We start from the raw sequence: 17,003 nt of genomic DNA on the forward strand, positions 1-17,003 counted from the left end.
CTACAGCTCACTTCAAACATTAGTAAAAACACTGTCAATTTTTTAGATGTAGAAGTGTATGTAAGTGGAAACTGTTTAGAGACTAGACTGCATAGGAAGAGTACGGCAGGTAACACGCTATTACATGCATCGAGTCATCACCCCCGCCATCTCATCCGCAGCATCCCCTATGGGGAGATGCTGCGTTTGAAACGCATCTGTAGCACCACAACTGAATATGTGCAGGCCCAAGATCTATGCAAGAAAAGGTTCTTGGCGAGGGGGTACAGCAACAAACTGATTGATGATGCTATAACAAAAACTGCTAAACTGTCACGAAGTGAGGCACTGAATTCTTCCCAAAAATCCATTATGATTGATAAGGAAGAGGTACAAGTGAGTTGCAGGGCGATAGTTACCTACAGCCAACTGCATGCAGAAATCCGCAAAATTTTCACCAAAAATTGGAACTTGGTGCAGGGAGATCCAGTCATTGGCAAATTGGTAAAGGGTAGACCAGATATAACTTTTCGTAAATCCCCATCCATGGCGAATGCACTTGTCAGTAATACTCTAGACACCCCCATAAAATGGCGGGACCGCATCACAGGTTTAAAAAAAATGCCAAACATGCAAGGCTTGCAAACATGGCATTAATAAAACTCACTACAATAGCCCATTCCAGGAAAAACCTATTAAGATCAACAAGCAATTGGGGTGTAAGACCGAATTTGTGGTGTACGTATTGCAGTGCCCTTGCGGATTGCAGTACGTAGGAAGTACCTGACTCCCCGCACATAGACGTATCTTACAGCACTTACGGGCTATTACGGGGAAGGATCAGTCATATCCAGTTACGAGACATTTTGAGAGTTGTCACAAAAGCGACCCAAGTCTGCTTCGATACTATTTAATAGACTCCATCTTACCATTGAAAAGGGGAGGAGACAGGGACGGTAAACTCCGTCTTCTGGAAACACGTTACATCCTAGAACTTAATAGTAAGAAGCCTGGGGGACTTAATATTAGTGAGGACTTATATACATGCCTTTAGACCATTGGTTCTGTTCATAAATGATGATTATAGTCAACTGAATATATCACCACATAAAAGAAATAAGAAATAAATGAACAATAGAACATAGAAATGATGCCATTAAAGCCGAACTAAACAGATTGGGCAGCCTATTATAATGAATTTTAATATGTATAATTGTTTATAATTTGAAACTGTTTATCACTTGCACTTTATAATTGATCAAATTTTTGACATTTTTGAGACATCTGGTTATGGTGTTATTTTGACCAAATTGGTAGACATATGCTTAGTTCTGAGATAACCCACGTGGGTGTCATTGAAGTTTTGATGTTTTACGGACACATTTTGGGAATTACGCAAGCAACAACATAATTGTTAAAAATGTACATGTGGTTGGGAATTATAATTCTTTTATGTGTAAATATATGAATTGTTGTTGTTTCAATGACATTTTAGTATATTTTTTCATAATGAAAGGTTTTATTCATTGAAGCAATATGAAATATCTGTATTTCTCTTCTTTTCCCCCACATGTCAATTTGTATACATTATTATAAATAGCATGACGTATTCCTAATGTGCAAAGGACACTATGTCCTATATCACGAAAAGAATGTCCGTTTTAAACTCTGTGTAAAACTCCTTTTGAACCGGCATCAGTCTGCCATTGGTCAATGGCACTATATATGCCGTCGTCTATTTCCTCAACATGACATGTGATCAAGCCTCGGCTGAGGTGAAACGCGTCATGGCGACTTGTGGGCTTTTATTTTTGCACGAATAAAACGCACTGAAAGATCAGCACGGAGTTGGTGGTTCTATTCTAATTTTCGTTTATCCTTGGTTTGCCTGGGCTTTTCGGAACTGTTGGAAAATATATATAGATATATATATATATATAATACATACAGTTTAGACCAGTATATATATATATATATATATATATATATATATATATATATACTGGTCTAACTGACCTTTGTCTAGCTAGATCCCTGGTCAGTTGAAATGACAATTGTCTTTTAATTATTTTGATGTGCGTATGATTTGTAGTATAATTGCAGGATATATAATAATCCACTATATCATTTTATGCATTATCAAGACCATGTTTACAAGATATGCTGGAAAATCTGCTCAAATATTTTGGGATCTAGAGGAGGGTGCAAACACTGTATTTCAATTATACTTTAAATTACTGAAGTAGCTTAAATCTAACAACCTTTTCAAAAAAGAAAGCGACAGGCCGCGGATCAAAACAAGGAAGTTAGACACTAAAATAACCCCAAACATCATGCTGCATACTTATCAGACATTCAGAACCAAGATATAGAAAGTCAGCGATTATAATCGACCAAGTGTCTGAGATGGTGGGATCATTTCTATGAAGTTTCCTTGAGTTAAGGTAAACATGGGAAAGCAATTTAAAATGAAGGTTAGTGTGCGTATAATTCGAGGACAAAGTCTTGGTCAGATTGCAAGCCACATTCCTCTGAATGTTAGGAATGAGAGAGCCTAACTAATCCTCCACCCCAGTCATACCTTTTTTTTAAACTTTATTTATTTAATGCGATTTTATATAGCGCGAACATTACCCGAAGGTGTCAGAGCGCTTTACATAAGAACCAGCTGCGATACATAAGGATTTAGGATTACATGAGTTACATAAAAGATACAAACAGAAAAAAATGGAAATGTACAAGTTGTAAAGTCACACAAGGAAGAGATACAAACAGAAAGCAATTGCAAATGTACAAGTTGTAGAGTCACACCAGGAAGAGATAAAAACAGCAAAAAACTTTTGCAATTGTACAGGTTGTAAACTCAAGGAAGAGATACACATGGATAAACTCTAACTAAAGAGTCACATAGGAATGGTAGAGGGTACAAAGGTCTACTACATATACTAGTGGTTAGAGTTATCTCTACATACATATATATACAAATAGTAGATTTTCTCAGGTCAAGACCCAAAAAACCAGGAGAGCAGAGTTCCATTAAGTTGGGGGACGCAGTCACAGCACCAAGGGAGGGTGGAAGGGATACAAGGGTATGGAGAAAAGGCAAATCAGAAAAAGGAAGAAACATTTGAGGATCATCAAGGGGGAAACGAGGGAGAAGCGTAAAGGACGAGGAAATGGACAAGATGGCGGGTCAGGGTCTGGAGAAAAGCGGCCAAGAACAGTAACAAAATGGCAGGCAGGACAAAAGAAAAACAAAAAAAGAAAAAAGTAAAGAAGTCCATGAGAGTGACCCAGTGAGTATGAATTAAAGTGCCAGAAGAAGTCAGGGGGGTACATAGTTCAAAAATCAAAATCAGGAAGGGAGAGGAGGAGTGTAGGCTCTGGTCCACTGGAGTAACATTGAAGACAATCAGCCGGTCGTGGCTCTCTCGCCCCCATACCTCGGAAAAGTTCACTGGGGTCTCCAAAGTCAATGACGAGGTGAGGCAAAATCCAGGAAGATAGCCTGCATGGGGAGGCAGCTAGGCGGCAGTGAAACTGGCAGGCAGCCAGTGGGGGCAAAGCTGCGCCAAGGCTGGCGCCACTTTCAACAGCGGCGATTCGGTCCGAGGCAGAAGTAGAGAACAGCAGCGGCAGCGGAACGTGGAATATCTTTCTCCAATGTCCAGCTGGGAAGGAGACGGTCGCGGGAGAACCCATGCCGGACTCCCCAATAGCCGAACCAGGCAGCTCCACTGGACATCAGCAAAGATGTCTCGCTGTCCCGGGAAGAGGGGAGAACACGCCTTAAAGCCGCCCTACATCATCTGGAGCCATATGGAGGAGCCGGAGCAGCACCGAAGCTGGATGGGTACAGGAGGAGGGTAAACTCTGAGTGCGGTGAAAGAGTCCGAACGAGAGGCATTAGCGGTGCGGGAATCCACGCCCGATGTCTGGCTGGGTAGGAGACGGCCTCGGAGGAAACCCGGGGCAGACTCCCCAATAGTCGATCCAAGCGGCTCAACCGGGCATTGGCTATGTCTTCTCAGTGTCCGCTTTCCGGGTAAGGAGGAGAAGGTGTAAAAAGGGGTTCTTATGGTTTATTAGGGGTTAAAAGATCCGGCACGGCAAACACAGACCGGGAGCTCCCGGCCGGAGCTCCTCACCGGTCGGCCATCTTGGAGGAGACACTGGGACTCTCAATCATATGAGATACAACACGCCCAATGGCATCTGATTCTAGAGAAAACTGAACTACTCTGAACAGCATAGCAGCATTAAGGAAGCCAGGAAATGTACCAAAAGGTAACTATATAGGCACAGACCAAAAATGGGACAGACAGGGGAATAACTGAGACTTTCCTCTATGTTGTCCCAAAGTCATAAGCGTAGCATAAAAAAAGATCACCAACCCTATTGAATCTCAGGGCATAAAATGTTTGGGTGAACTAGATTCCAAGTTTATTTCTAGGGTGCAGAGCAGGAATATCGACGGAGAAATATAGTGGGACATTAATATCGCCGCAGAAATATCGTTTGGAAGAAATATCGACAACAAAAATATAGTTGACAAGAATATCGACTGACAGGTAAGTAATATCGATTACAAAAATATAGTTGTAATAAATATCGTTTACAAAAATATAGTTTACAAAAATATCGATTTATTAATAATGTTATGTATTTTAGTGTTTATAATGAGATTTGTTTGTCATTTTATTATATATTTTAGAATTGGACTAGTTATTAATTTATTTTATGTTTAATTTAGCGTTATTAGTTCCGCAGCGGATTGTGGGTTTATAGGGGAATAGGGTGGGAAGTAATTTAATTATATAAAATTAATTGATTAATTAATGTGTTAATTTATTAATAATAGTTTAATAATTAGTTGTTAATTGATTTCAATTAGTCAATTAATAATTAATTATGTGAATTGTTTAATTACTTTTAGGTGTGTGTTGTGGAGTTTATATGTGTAAATGGTGTGAAGGGTGCTAAGTAATTAATTTTTTATTGATTGATTCTTAAATACTTTTTTAATTAATTACCATTAATTAATTAGTAATTATTAATTGTAATTGTGTAATTAATTTTAGGTGTGTGTTGTGGTGTTTATATGTGTATATCGTGTGAAAGCTGGTAATTTTTTATTTATTGATTAATAAATAATAATACATTAATTTTCATTAATTAATTAGTAAATATTAAATGTAATTGTGTAATTAATTTTAGGTGTGTGTTGTGGATATTATAGTGTTAAATAATGTGTAATTCATTATTTTTCATTATCTTTGTTAATAATATTATGTTTAAATGTATATATTAATTATGTTTATATTAGAAATTAAATTTAATACAAATGTTGATAGTTTTGTTTTTTATTGTTTTGGGATCCAGCGCTTTCCCTACTATTGCACTCACTGGAGTGGGAATAGTAATTTTTACCCCTCCGCTGTCCAACGCTTTCCCCACTGTTGCACTCTCTGGAGTGGGAATAGTAATTTTTACGCTCCCGCTATCCAGCACTTTCCCTACTGTTGCACTCACTGGAGTAGGAATAGTAATTTTTACCCCTCTGCTATTCAGCGCTTTCCCTACTGTTGCACTCTCTGGAGTGAGAATAGTAATGTTTACCCCTCCGCTATCCGGCGCTTTCCCTACTGTTGCACTCTCTGGAGTGGGAATAGTAATTTGTAACCCTACGCTATCCAACGCTTCCCCTACTGTTGCACTGACTGGGGTGGGAATAGTAATTTTTACCCCTTCACTATCCAATGTTTTAACTACTAATGTTTTTACTTTGTTATTAAATGTATGTATTCTTTTTTTATTACTTTAATGTGTTAATTAAATATAGAGTATTTTATTTTATTTAAAATGTTTTATATGTGTTTATTTTATTTTTATATAATTATTAAAGTTGATAAAATAAATAAAGATAATAGTTCATAAAATTTATTTAAGTAAATATATGTATATGTACCCATTTTTTGTTTATATTTATTAAATTAAGTTTATTTGTTATAATATATACATTTAATTTAATTTATTTTGTTAATAATATTATTATGATTTAACTAATTTAAGTTATGTTATTTTTTAAAGTCGATATTTTTTACATCTATGTTTTTTACATCTATATTTTTGAATCAATATTATTGTACTTACCTGTTTAAGTGTAGGGAGTCGATATTTTGTAATCGATATTTTTACATCAATATTTTTGTTAACTACATTTTTGTTATCGATATTTAAACATGGAACCTATTTCTAGTCCTCCCATTCTGGTGACTAAAAAATATTAAACATCAGGAAGTCAATGAGTTTAATCAACCCATGACATTATATCAGGGTGTGTAAAATCTCATCACAAGATAGTTTAAGTTCCATGTTACTAAGGTATTAAAGAGAGAAGGATGGGATAGCCTACCTCTCAAAATCAATACGGCGGAATTTTGCTGAAGGAGTGTGTCGACATTTAGCATACTGTGCTCGTCACACATAGTCTTGCTAATCAGGGACTGATAAACCACCCATTAGTGGCTCGAGAGCATTGTAACTACCCTAGCCAGAAGGCCCACTCCAAGGAGTCATATAATTGCAGATCACATAAAATTGAAGAATAGTTTGGATATTACAATAGGATCTTTTTGAAATACAGCATTTTAGGTAACAGCACTATCTTAATGACCGAGAAGTGGCAAATTGATCCAGCATTCAGCACTCACCTCCAGGCTCTCAAAAGTCTTCAGATAAGTGTATAAACAGATAGAGTTGCAAGAAACAATGACTCCTGAATATTGTATATAATGTGGTGACCACCTCAAACCTAATGTATTAAAGATCCATGGTGCTAAGTCAGTTAAAAAAAATCTAACAAGTCGGAGTTTATGCACAAACTAGAATAGTCTTTACAAGCACGTATGTCAGACATAATTTAAGATAGACGGACAAAGGAAGAATTTAGAAGCAGTATCCAGCGACTCATATATGAACTGATTGTTGTGGGAATTAATTTGAATGATTTTGCTCCAATGAACAAAAAGTAGGGGAGAGAGATTACATCCCGAGCTAGCACCTCTGCTGTGAGCAAAAGGGCTAGCACTAGCACTAGTGTCATTATTATATATTTTAGTAGCTGGGTTATGGTAAGGAAGAATGACAGGAAATAGTCTCCTACCACTCAACTGTGGGGAATCTAAAATTATTCTGGCCATTTGAAGAGAGTCAAAGCACTTTTTAGGATATATGGGAGGATATGTGGGTTACTATATTACATTTCATATATCGTATGGCAATAATATTGTGTTTACTACGGTGATCCATCACTAAGCTGTAAGGTCCTAATTCCATGTATACTCATCTTCCAAGGTAAATATAGATGGGGATAAGAATAGTAAAGATATGCTTACCTTCCAATCTAGTGGTAGATAGATGTAGTTGATACAGTATCATTAAAAGTCAATTTTGTTGATCTCGGTAGACAGCCCTACTGGTCTATATTTATAGTACAAAAAAAAGATTAATCTCAAATCCTTTAATTGCATCTTCTGGGGAACAAAGCCAGAAGTGTATAGTAGGTATAGACTAGCCATATATGGCAAAAACCTGTGGGCAATAATTCATTATTTAAGGTCAGTTCATGAGAAATAAGTATTGACATGACATACAGCCTGAGATGAGTTGTCCAAGGTTTGAGTTAAAAAATGATCAGCTCCTAAGGTGTAGTGAATTTTAACGCCCGGCACAACACAGTTACTCCTCTAAATCTAGTGGATGCGATATTAAATCAGAAAATGCTTTATGAAAGCCATCTCCAAATCCATTAGGGATCTTGTGTTCTGCAATCAAATTTAGCATCACGCCCCTTCCTCTAGAGTTAAGTCTCTAAAACGTATTGTCTGGTTGCATTTTCAGCTACTCTTTCTCTCGCCCAAGTTAACTGGGCCACTTCTTGGTGTTTCTATTTGCTCAAAACTGCTTCCTATTCAGTTTTGGAAAGATGTAATCACCATTATTCCTTATGCCTGGGCCATGGTAATAGTCTCTAGGTAGGCATGCCTAAATGTCTTATTTCCAAACTAGAAGAATTGATTTGTAAGTACCAGCGCACTCCTTTCTTTCATATGACAAAAAACTCCTGTTTCTTTAAAATTATTAGTGTGCTTGTAAAGTGTCATGTTCAGTTCTTATAGTGCTTAATAGCACCCATCTTGACTTAGTATAGTGTCTCCCTTTAGAACCACCTGTTGACCCCAAATAGGTTTATTAAATTGAATACTTTAGTCCACTATTGTTTTTCGCAATAAGCAAAATATATTTATAATCCATCAAGTAATCCAAGTTTCCAAATGTTATTCCATGTCTTTATTTTCATAAATTTCACATGCATACATTAAAAGGTGCATTCCAATTTTTCCCATGTGATTTAGTGCAAATCAAATCCCCAATGCAGCGCACCCGTGAAGATCATTCATCAGGGGGTTTATTGAATTCATGAAATTAAAGACATGGAATAACAATTGGAAACTTGTATTTCTTAATGGATTATGAATGTTTTACTGATTGTGATAAGCAATAATCGACTAAAGTATTGCATTTAAGAAACCCATTGGGGTCAACAAATGCTGCCAAAGGGAGACACTATCCTAGGTCAGGATTAGTATTATTGAACATTATTTCAGATCTACACATTTTTCAAATGCAGTGGCTAGATGTATCCTGTGTCAGAATAAGTGAGGCTTATTTATCTTCAACTAAAGAATCTGCATCGATTTCCTGTCCATAGGTCCATCCTCAGGACCCAATGCCTTAACCATAGAGCCAGCTTTTCTCTGCTCCTGTCTCCTGCCACACCCTCTTGGCCTTCCCTTAAGATCTGCTACTCAAGGAGCTCTCACAGCACCAAAAATTTCCCACTCCTGTTTTTGCTGTTGATCTATTCCTTACTGTGCTTCCAACTTCTAAAACGCACCAAAACACTCTTTTCATGTGAGGTTCAAAACGTGGCTCTTCTACAATAGTGCAATACAAAAACCTCAAAATCAAAAAAATAACACATACTCTCGGCCAGCACAGCCCCTGGGGACAGTACATTTCTGTTCCAGCATCCGAGATCGGAACTTAAGCTGGAGACACTAGAGACAGATTGTTAGACTTGGCATCTTTTGGCGTGTTTCCCCTGAGTTTTTGCTCTGCCCTCCTGGTTTTCACTCTGTTTTTGCTGGCGTAGTGTTTCTGCGCACGTTTCTCACTGCTGATCAGTGGTAAAGTACAAGTGCTCCTGTGGTAAAGTATGTTATGGATTGGTCTCTCCATGATTGGCTGTTTGGTTTTCTCGTCAGTCCCTAGTAAAGTGCACTGAGTGTGCCAGGGCCTGGGAATCAAATACTACACACGGGCCTGCAGCACGGATTGTGCCACCCACGTAAGTAGCCCGGAAAAGGTACCTCAGACCTGCCATTGCAGAGTCTGCACGCAGTTTGTAACTGTCATGTGGACTTGGCCCGTGCACACCCTGGCCAGTCCCTAAACTTCCCTTTTCTTACATGTCAGGCATCCCTGAGGTAGGCCCAAATTAACACTGTGGGCAGGGTGCAGTGTATCTAAAGAGTTAGGACATGCCCTGGTGTGTGGGATGTCCTGATAGTGGATTACAGTCCATGTCGTTTTCACTATTGCAAGGCTAACTGTTCCCCATAGGACAGAATGGGAAGCTTGTTTATAACATCTTATAAACATAACTGGCCCTGGGAACTAGGTGGGAATATAACATTTAGTATGCCTGAACTCAGAATCTAATAATGCATCTTTTAGTAAAGGTGATTTTTACATTTTGTGTTTGAAAATACCACTTTTAGGAAGAAGGAATTGTCTTGCTCAATCATCCTGTGTACCTCTGCTGGTATGTGGATTGCCTGTCTGGGTTTTGGACGACAGATAGCTAGGATGCAAGGGTGGCTCCCGATAGTCTAGGTAGGTCAGGAAAGGGCTAAATAGACCTGGGCTGCGATGGGGGAGAGGGAGGAGATGTCCTTGCACCTCAGAGGGCCTGGTCTGCCTCTGACAATGCCGTCTCCAGCCCCTGCCGGGAAATCGCAGAAGGCAGAACTGGTTCTGGCTGGGCAAAGACACCCTCTGCCTAGAGGATCAAAGGATTTTTGGATATAAATACTGGGGCCCAGACCCCTGAACTTTAGAACTCTTTTGGATCAAGAAGACTGCCAAGAAGAAGAGCTGGAGAAGCTATGAGGTGGGACTACCATTTTTTTTTGCAGAGTTTTATATAGCGCGAACTTGAACCGAATCGGGTATCAGAGCGCTTTACATAGCACCAGTTACGTTACATGAGGATACATATTCATTTTTGTTAGGCATGGGGAGATTAAGGGCCATATGTATCAAAGCAAAATGGGTTCGCAAACGCCGAAATTCGCAGAATTCCGGCATTTGCGAACCCATTTTCGCTAAATGGTATGTATGATACATTTTTGGTGCAAAATAAGGAATCGCTAAATTTGCCATTCCTTATTTTGCGATTGCATTAAAGGAATTGCAAATTTTGCGATTCCTTAAATGCAATGTATCAAGGAAAAAACAAACCAAAATGCGATTAAGGAATCGCAAATTACCACCAACTTCTAGTTGGTGGTAAGTTGCGAATTCTTCTCAAAAAGCATTTTTTTAAACATCAAATGGTGCCATGTGACGCTCATACATGCCCTTAGGGCATGTGTGTGCGCCATATGCGCACACATGTCATTTTCAGGGGTGCAGCAGGGTGTTCTTGAGACACTCCTGCACCCTTGAAAATATTCACAATTTGCGATTAGAAAATTGCTAATCGCAAATTTCCCCTTCATTCCTATGGGCCTCCTGGCCCATAGAAATCAATGGGAAATTTGCGATTAGCAATTTGCTAATCGCAATTTAGGAATGTTAAGGAATCGCTAAAAAGAAGCGATTTCCTACATACATACCATTTTGTGATTTCTAAATAGCGATTCCATAAAAATCGCTATTTAGGAATCGCAAAAAGGAATGTTGATACATATGGCCCTAAGTGATTTGCCCAGAATCACAGGATGTTTAGCGTCGTTACCGAGACTCGAACCCACAGTGGCTGCTTCTGTCTTGGCCAGTGAAAGGACTGGACTGAACCTTCTGCAATCTACTTTTTTGAGTTTCTCCCAGGGCTTGAGGTAGAGCTTGCCCCCTGTTCAAGAAGTCTCAGGAACAGCAAACACTTCAAGCTCTTCTGCCCTCAGCACTGGGAACTGTGTGTTTTGTGCTGCGATGGAAGAAAATCAACTTGACGGCGGCTGCCGACTCCGTGTCCAGAATGCACCGCAGAGGGCACCGCCGCAATGCCGTACCGCGATCCTGGTCTCACCGATGACGCCTGCTGATGCCCCCACTGAGCCGCTGCTCGCACTGCGACCTGTGGGCACCACACTCCGCACTGCCTCGCTTCACGCCGAAGCTTGGGCACCGCAGAGCGCACCGCTGCATTGCCGCACCGCGACCCTGGTCTCACCGACGACACCTGCTGACGCCGCCACAGAGCCGTTGCTCACACCGCGACCTGTGGGCACCACACTCTTCACCGCTTTGCTTCACGACGACGCCTTGGCCTCCCTGCCGCCGCCGCTCCACAGCGAAATCGACGCCGCTGCTTGCACTGTGGTTCTAGGACACCGCTTGGTAAGTTACACGACGCACCACCCTCATCCCGCTCCACAGCCTTGGCCTACCGATCAGCCACGGCCGGCAATGGGAGTACCTGCAGGGTGATGACGTGGGGAGGGGGAGGGGCAGGCTGGGGGGTAGTAATGTATGGATTACAGAGTTTTACAGGTAAGTAAACATTTAAATAAATAAAACAAATGTTGTTGTGCACACTGCATCTCATTTGGGGATGCAGTGCACTCAACAAAATTCGTTTTATTTATTTAAATGTTTACTTACCTGGGATGCTTCGTAATCCATACATTACTACCCTCCACGCTGCCCCACCCCGTCCCCACTTCACCGCCCTGCAGGTACTCCCACTGCCGGCCGCGGCTGCTACCAATGCTGGCACCATCAACTCCCGTTCGTCAGCCGACGACAGCGCTTCAGCAACGACAATGACGCTGCTTGCACCATGACCTGCCAGCAACGTGACGAGCACCCCCTTCACCTCGCACCGCGACCCTGGTCTCACCAACTACCCCATCTGATGCCGCCACCGAGCCGCTGCTCGCACCGTGACCTGAGGGCACCGCACACCGCACCGCTGCACTTTGCACCGCAGCACCCGACGCCTGCCGACGCCAGCTCTCCTGATCCTAACAGAAAGGAGCTCGACCTGCAACGCGAGTGATTTCAAAGGCCTCAGCGCCCTGCATCTCTAACAAGTACTGTTTGCAGGTCTTCCCGACACCGTAGCTGGTCCGCGACGCCGCGACCAGCCTGAACTGTTTGGATTTGTTTGCTCATGACACCGTGATAGCCCCGGACGGAGCTATCGACATCAAGGAACTGTTTTTAAAGCGTGTTTTGATAACTGTAGATTTTTACTGTACTGTATTGTGGATTCTTATTGTTTTTGGTCTTGTATATAAAAATATTGGCTATTTTTCTAAACTGGTGTGGTGTCCTTTTGTAGTGCTTACACTATTACTGTCAGTTATGTGCAAATGCTTTACATACGGCCTCTAAGATAAGCCTGACTGCTTGTGCCAAGCTACCAAGGGGGGGAGCACGAATCATATTTGAATTCCCCAACTACAGGGTGACACATTTTTTGGATAACATTGAGGTGGCCAAACTTTGTATGTAGACAAGAAGATCGTATTGAAATAAGACTTTTGGGAGTGTCTATCAAGTATAGACAGCCAGTAGCGCAGGGAGGACAACATTGGAAATTGCTGAGCCCTGAAGAAGTCTGTTTGGACGAAACGCGTTGGCTACGGTCGTGTGAAGATTATGAATAAAGAACATTTATAAAATGACATGCTGAATTGATTCTAATTTCTGTGATACTTGTTCATTGATAACTGTATTTATTGTGGAGTGCTGGATCATTGTGTTCTAAAATCACATGTCCAACAAACTGATATTCCAATCCGAAAGCCTTTAAATTCTACAAAGCATCGCCCAATCTCAACAGGGTCAACAAAAGTGTAATGTCCTCTCTAAGGGACCCCTGAAATACTGTCAGATAATGAGTCACCTTTAAACTTGCAATCATAATAAGCAGACCAGTGGAGAGTGGTCAGAGAGGTTTTGGAGAACAATATTAGTGGCTATAACTTTGCAGATTAGCGACATGTTAGTGAGAATTAGATCAATGTGCAAAAGAGCATCACAAGTCGATGTGTTCTGTAAGTAGTGTCTGACATTAGGGTTAGCCTACTCAATGCAGACCCTTCCAGCCACAGTTATCATCAACATCATTCACCCTCAAAGCTGCATGGGATAGAGAGTAAGAGATCCACCTCATTAAAATTCAAGATCCGTGTTCAAGTAAAACTCATTTCACGTCCTCAAAGAATTTATGAATGTATTTGCCCACCCCTGCCCATGAGCAAGGCCCCTAAGACGGAGAAACAACTTTTTGACTGTCTCTATGAACATTACAGAAAAAATCTTCTCAACACTATAATATATCAGGCACCATGGACATTTGAGAAACTTGCACCATCTAGAGAGGGTGCTAAGAAGCACACAAAACCCCATTAAACAAAGTAGTAAGCAAACCTCTTTTCATGTAGTCTGAGTCCTCCTGACCCTGCGCATGAAACAAAAAATATATCACCTCATCAGGTTAAGTAAATAAGATTGTCTTTCCATCCTGGAAGATCCCTTGTTAGTTGTAAATAGCATGGAGTATTGAAAGGCTTTCTCTCGTAGGGCTTTCGTCACCTGAATACATCCCATTTCGATTGCTACAAGCTAAAGTCAGGATATATGAAGAATTTCAAATACTTAAAACTGCAATTCCCCCTCCCCCTGATAGCATACAAGGTGAGAGTGCTATTACTGTAATGAGATTTCTATTACTGCAATTCATCGTTTGTGAGATAAAAGACCAAGGCGCCTAGCTAAGGACAGTTCCTAAGCACAGTCAACGGAGTGCACAATCAATTATGGAAACACTAGAGAAAGGAGGGCTGTCCAGAGGATCCCTAACAAATTTCTTCTATTTGCCCAGTTTAAGTAAATTATCAAATGTTCTCAATTGTAATATTATTCCACGTGGCACAGCCCTCACATTCTTCATCTTTAAGAAACAACATTGGTTTAAGCTCCATCTTTATATGGCCAACAGTTACATGAAGCTAGGATACATCATCCTCCAAACACCTGACACACGTTCAAAATCTAACTCATGGAAAGAGAGATGCTCAGGCTTGTGCTGAGAATTCTCAAGTTGCTTGTCAAGCCTACTTTGACGGATACTACCTTGATTCTGCCTTACACTCACTAGACATGCAGAGTAACAGCCTTACCATCCACGGCCTCAGCAAGATCCTACATGCATCAAGTCTCCACACGCTACTTGTCATATTTGTCCAGCTGGGAATTATCTTTATCTCACTGATCTATGTTCAATCCTTTAGCTACAAACAGTAAGATAGCACGGTAATGTAGTTAGTAAGTATGACAGAAACGGGTTAATCTCTGCATAGGAGTGAGGGGATATACCTTATGAGAAGTGACTAATTTATAGGCCAATACTGTGGGTATGTAAATTAACTCCCATATCTAGTAAAAAAAGGAATCCATTAATGACAACTTTTTGTTCACCACTGTTTGTTGACATGCTGCGGTATTGTGTCTTGAAACGTGTCTGAATTCAAGATGGCTAGTGGAAACAATGCCATCCCACTGTAGCATATCGGAACGAAGAGGAAACATAGGTGGGTGGTCTGCACTGAGAGCCGGCTCTCCCCTCTGTTGCCAACTACAGATTCAGGGCAGTACATTCATTTGACAGCATAAAGAACAGAAGGCAACCCCCAGACTTGAGTGACAGCAGGAGTCAGCTAACACAACAACAAAGGCCCCATGATATGTTAGTTTATGTAAAGAAGGACTGGGTGATGGTGCTGTCGGTAGCAGTGAGTAGGTCACCGCCCCCCCCAACCCCTCCTCCAATGAAGATTGGGACCACTAGCACACTAGAACTATGGGGAGCAGAAACAGATGAGTTGAGCCTCCTGGTACAACAGGTAAGCCAAGGATCAGATGCATAGAGTGTGCTGATTGAAAAAGGGCATCCAGGCACTAAGACAAGAGATTAGTCTTGCAGGTTTTCCAGCCATACACTTGACCAGGCCTCCACAAAGCTCACAACAGCACCATTCATGAATATACATTCTCATGCCCCCTCCACCTATCCACCCATTGAAAGGGTTAGTAGAGGTAGATAAGCATGGGTTCTTCAGAGATGGTGTACTTTCAGGCAGATTGGAGTTAGTGCAGTAATGATAACATTGGATTTACTTCAACAAGTGAGAACTCATTCAAAAAGAGCTTCCCGCATGCTAAACTGTAGTAGTATGGTCTACCTAAGGATGAGAGGGCACAGGTAGGATTGTAACAACTCTTCAGAAACAGAAAACCAGACTGAGCTGTGCACTACAATGTAGGGATGCCGGGCACACATATTAAAATCCTATGGATATAGAAGTGAGTGTTCCCTTTATCTATAAGCATCAATATAAAGAGACAGCTGAAGTATTGATCAATGCAAAGTAGGACTATGCCAGTGCTCTATACGTTAGAACTCCAGCGTACTAATTTGCTCACTGTCAGCATGTTTGAAATAGGGAAGTTTATCTGGCCCCAGGGATAAAATGGGTATATTTTAACTAACCCTCTCATACCCTTACGTGCGTAAAAAGGGGTTGCGAGCGTGTATTCCTCTTTTCCCAATCTTTCAATTCACTCCCATCAATGGGTGTATTTTGCTTGATAGTAGAAAATAGCACAGTACAGGTTAGCTTGAGTGAACAGAGTTCTTTTTATTGATGTTTTCACTGGATTTTATCCATTTCCACTCATTTTTCAGTTATTCATTGTGCAAAATTTCTTTGGAAACAAAGAGGCAGAACAGCCGACACGTGTTTCGCTCTGTATGGTGAGTGAAGCCAGGGCTTTCTCAAGGCTATTTTTTGTTTTTTCAAAGCAGCAATGCATCATGATTAATTAAATCATTTTCACTTAGTGTAGTAGACATCATCAGCGGTCAGTCAAATCTTCTGCTAGATTAGTGGGGACTCCTCTGGTAAAGGCTCGACACACTTCGATTGCTCCCTTCCTTATTATTTTTCTGAAGAACAAGTGTAATGGCGAGAAGATCCTGTATTTTCTGGTTAGGGCCTAAGACTTTAGAATGTGGTTTCTTAGCATAGGAGATGAATTACTGATCGGCTGTCTTTTTAGAGAACCTCGAAAACCTTTATTTTTGAAGGAACGTTCCTCGTCCATCTGCATTTTTATTGGCTGCATTCCATGTAGTATTACCTGGAGGCAATTTAGTGTCTCGTATGGAGCAAATAAGTAATAGAAATAAAAACCTGAGATAAATGTAATTTCAAATGATCCATGCAGGGGATACATCCTTTACAACGCAACTTTTACCAAGCAGTGCCTTTACGACGCAACTTTTACAACGCAAACCATTACAACGCATTGCGCTGGGGGCCCTCTAGGATAGGGAATAGATTTCATTTACTATCCAACACCTTCCCTACTATCCACGGGGACTGGAGTTGGAATAGTAAATTAAACTATTCACTATCCAGCACCCCAAAGCGCTATGCGTTGTAAAGGCATGCGTTGTAAATACCACGTTGTAAAGGCATGCGTGGTAAAAGCATGCGTTGTATTGTCATACATCCTCCATGCAGTGGTGCAGAGTATGGTGCAGGGTGGTCCTTGCAGGGGCCAGGCCTCTAGTGTGGAGTGTCCTGAGACCAGAACTTACAAACTATTTGCATCAATATTTGAAATGAGAGATAAACGTTCTTCTACTCCAGGTTTTCAAC

Source organism: Lissotriton helveticus, chromosome 3_1, assembly GCF_964261635.1.
Source record: "Lissotriton helveticus chromosome 3_1, aLisHel1.1, whole genome shotgun sequence".
Lineage (NCBI taxonomy): Eukaryota > Metazoa > Chordata > Amphibia > Caudata > Salamandridae > Lissotriton > Lissotriton helveticus.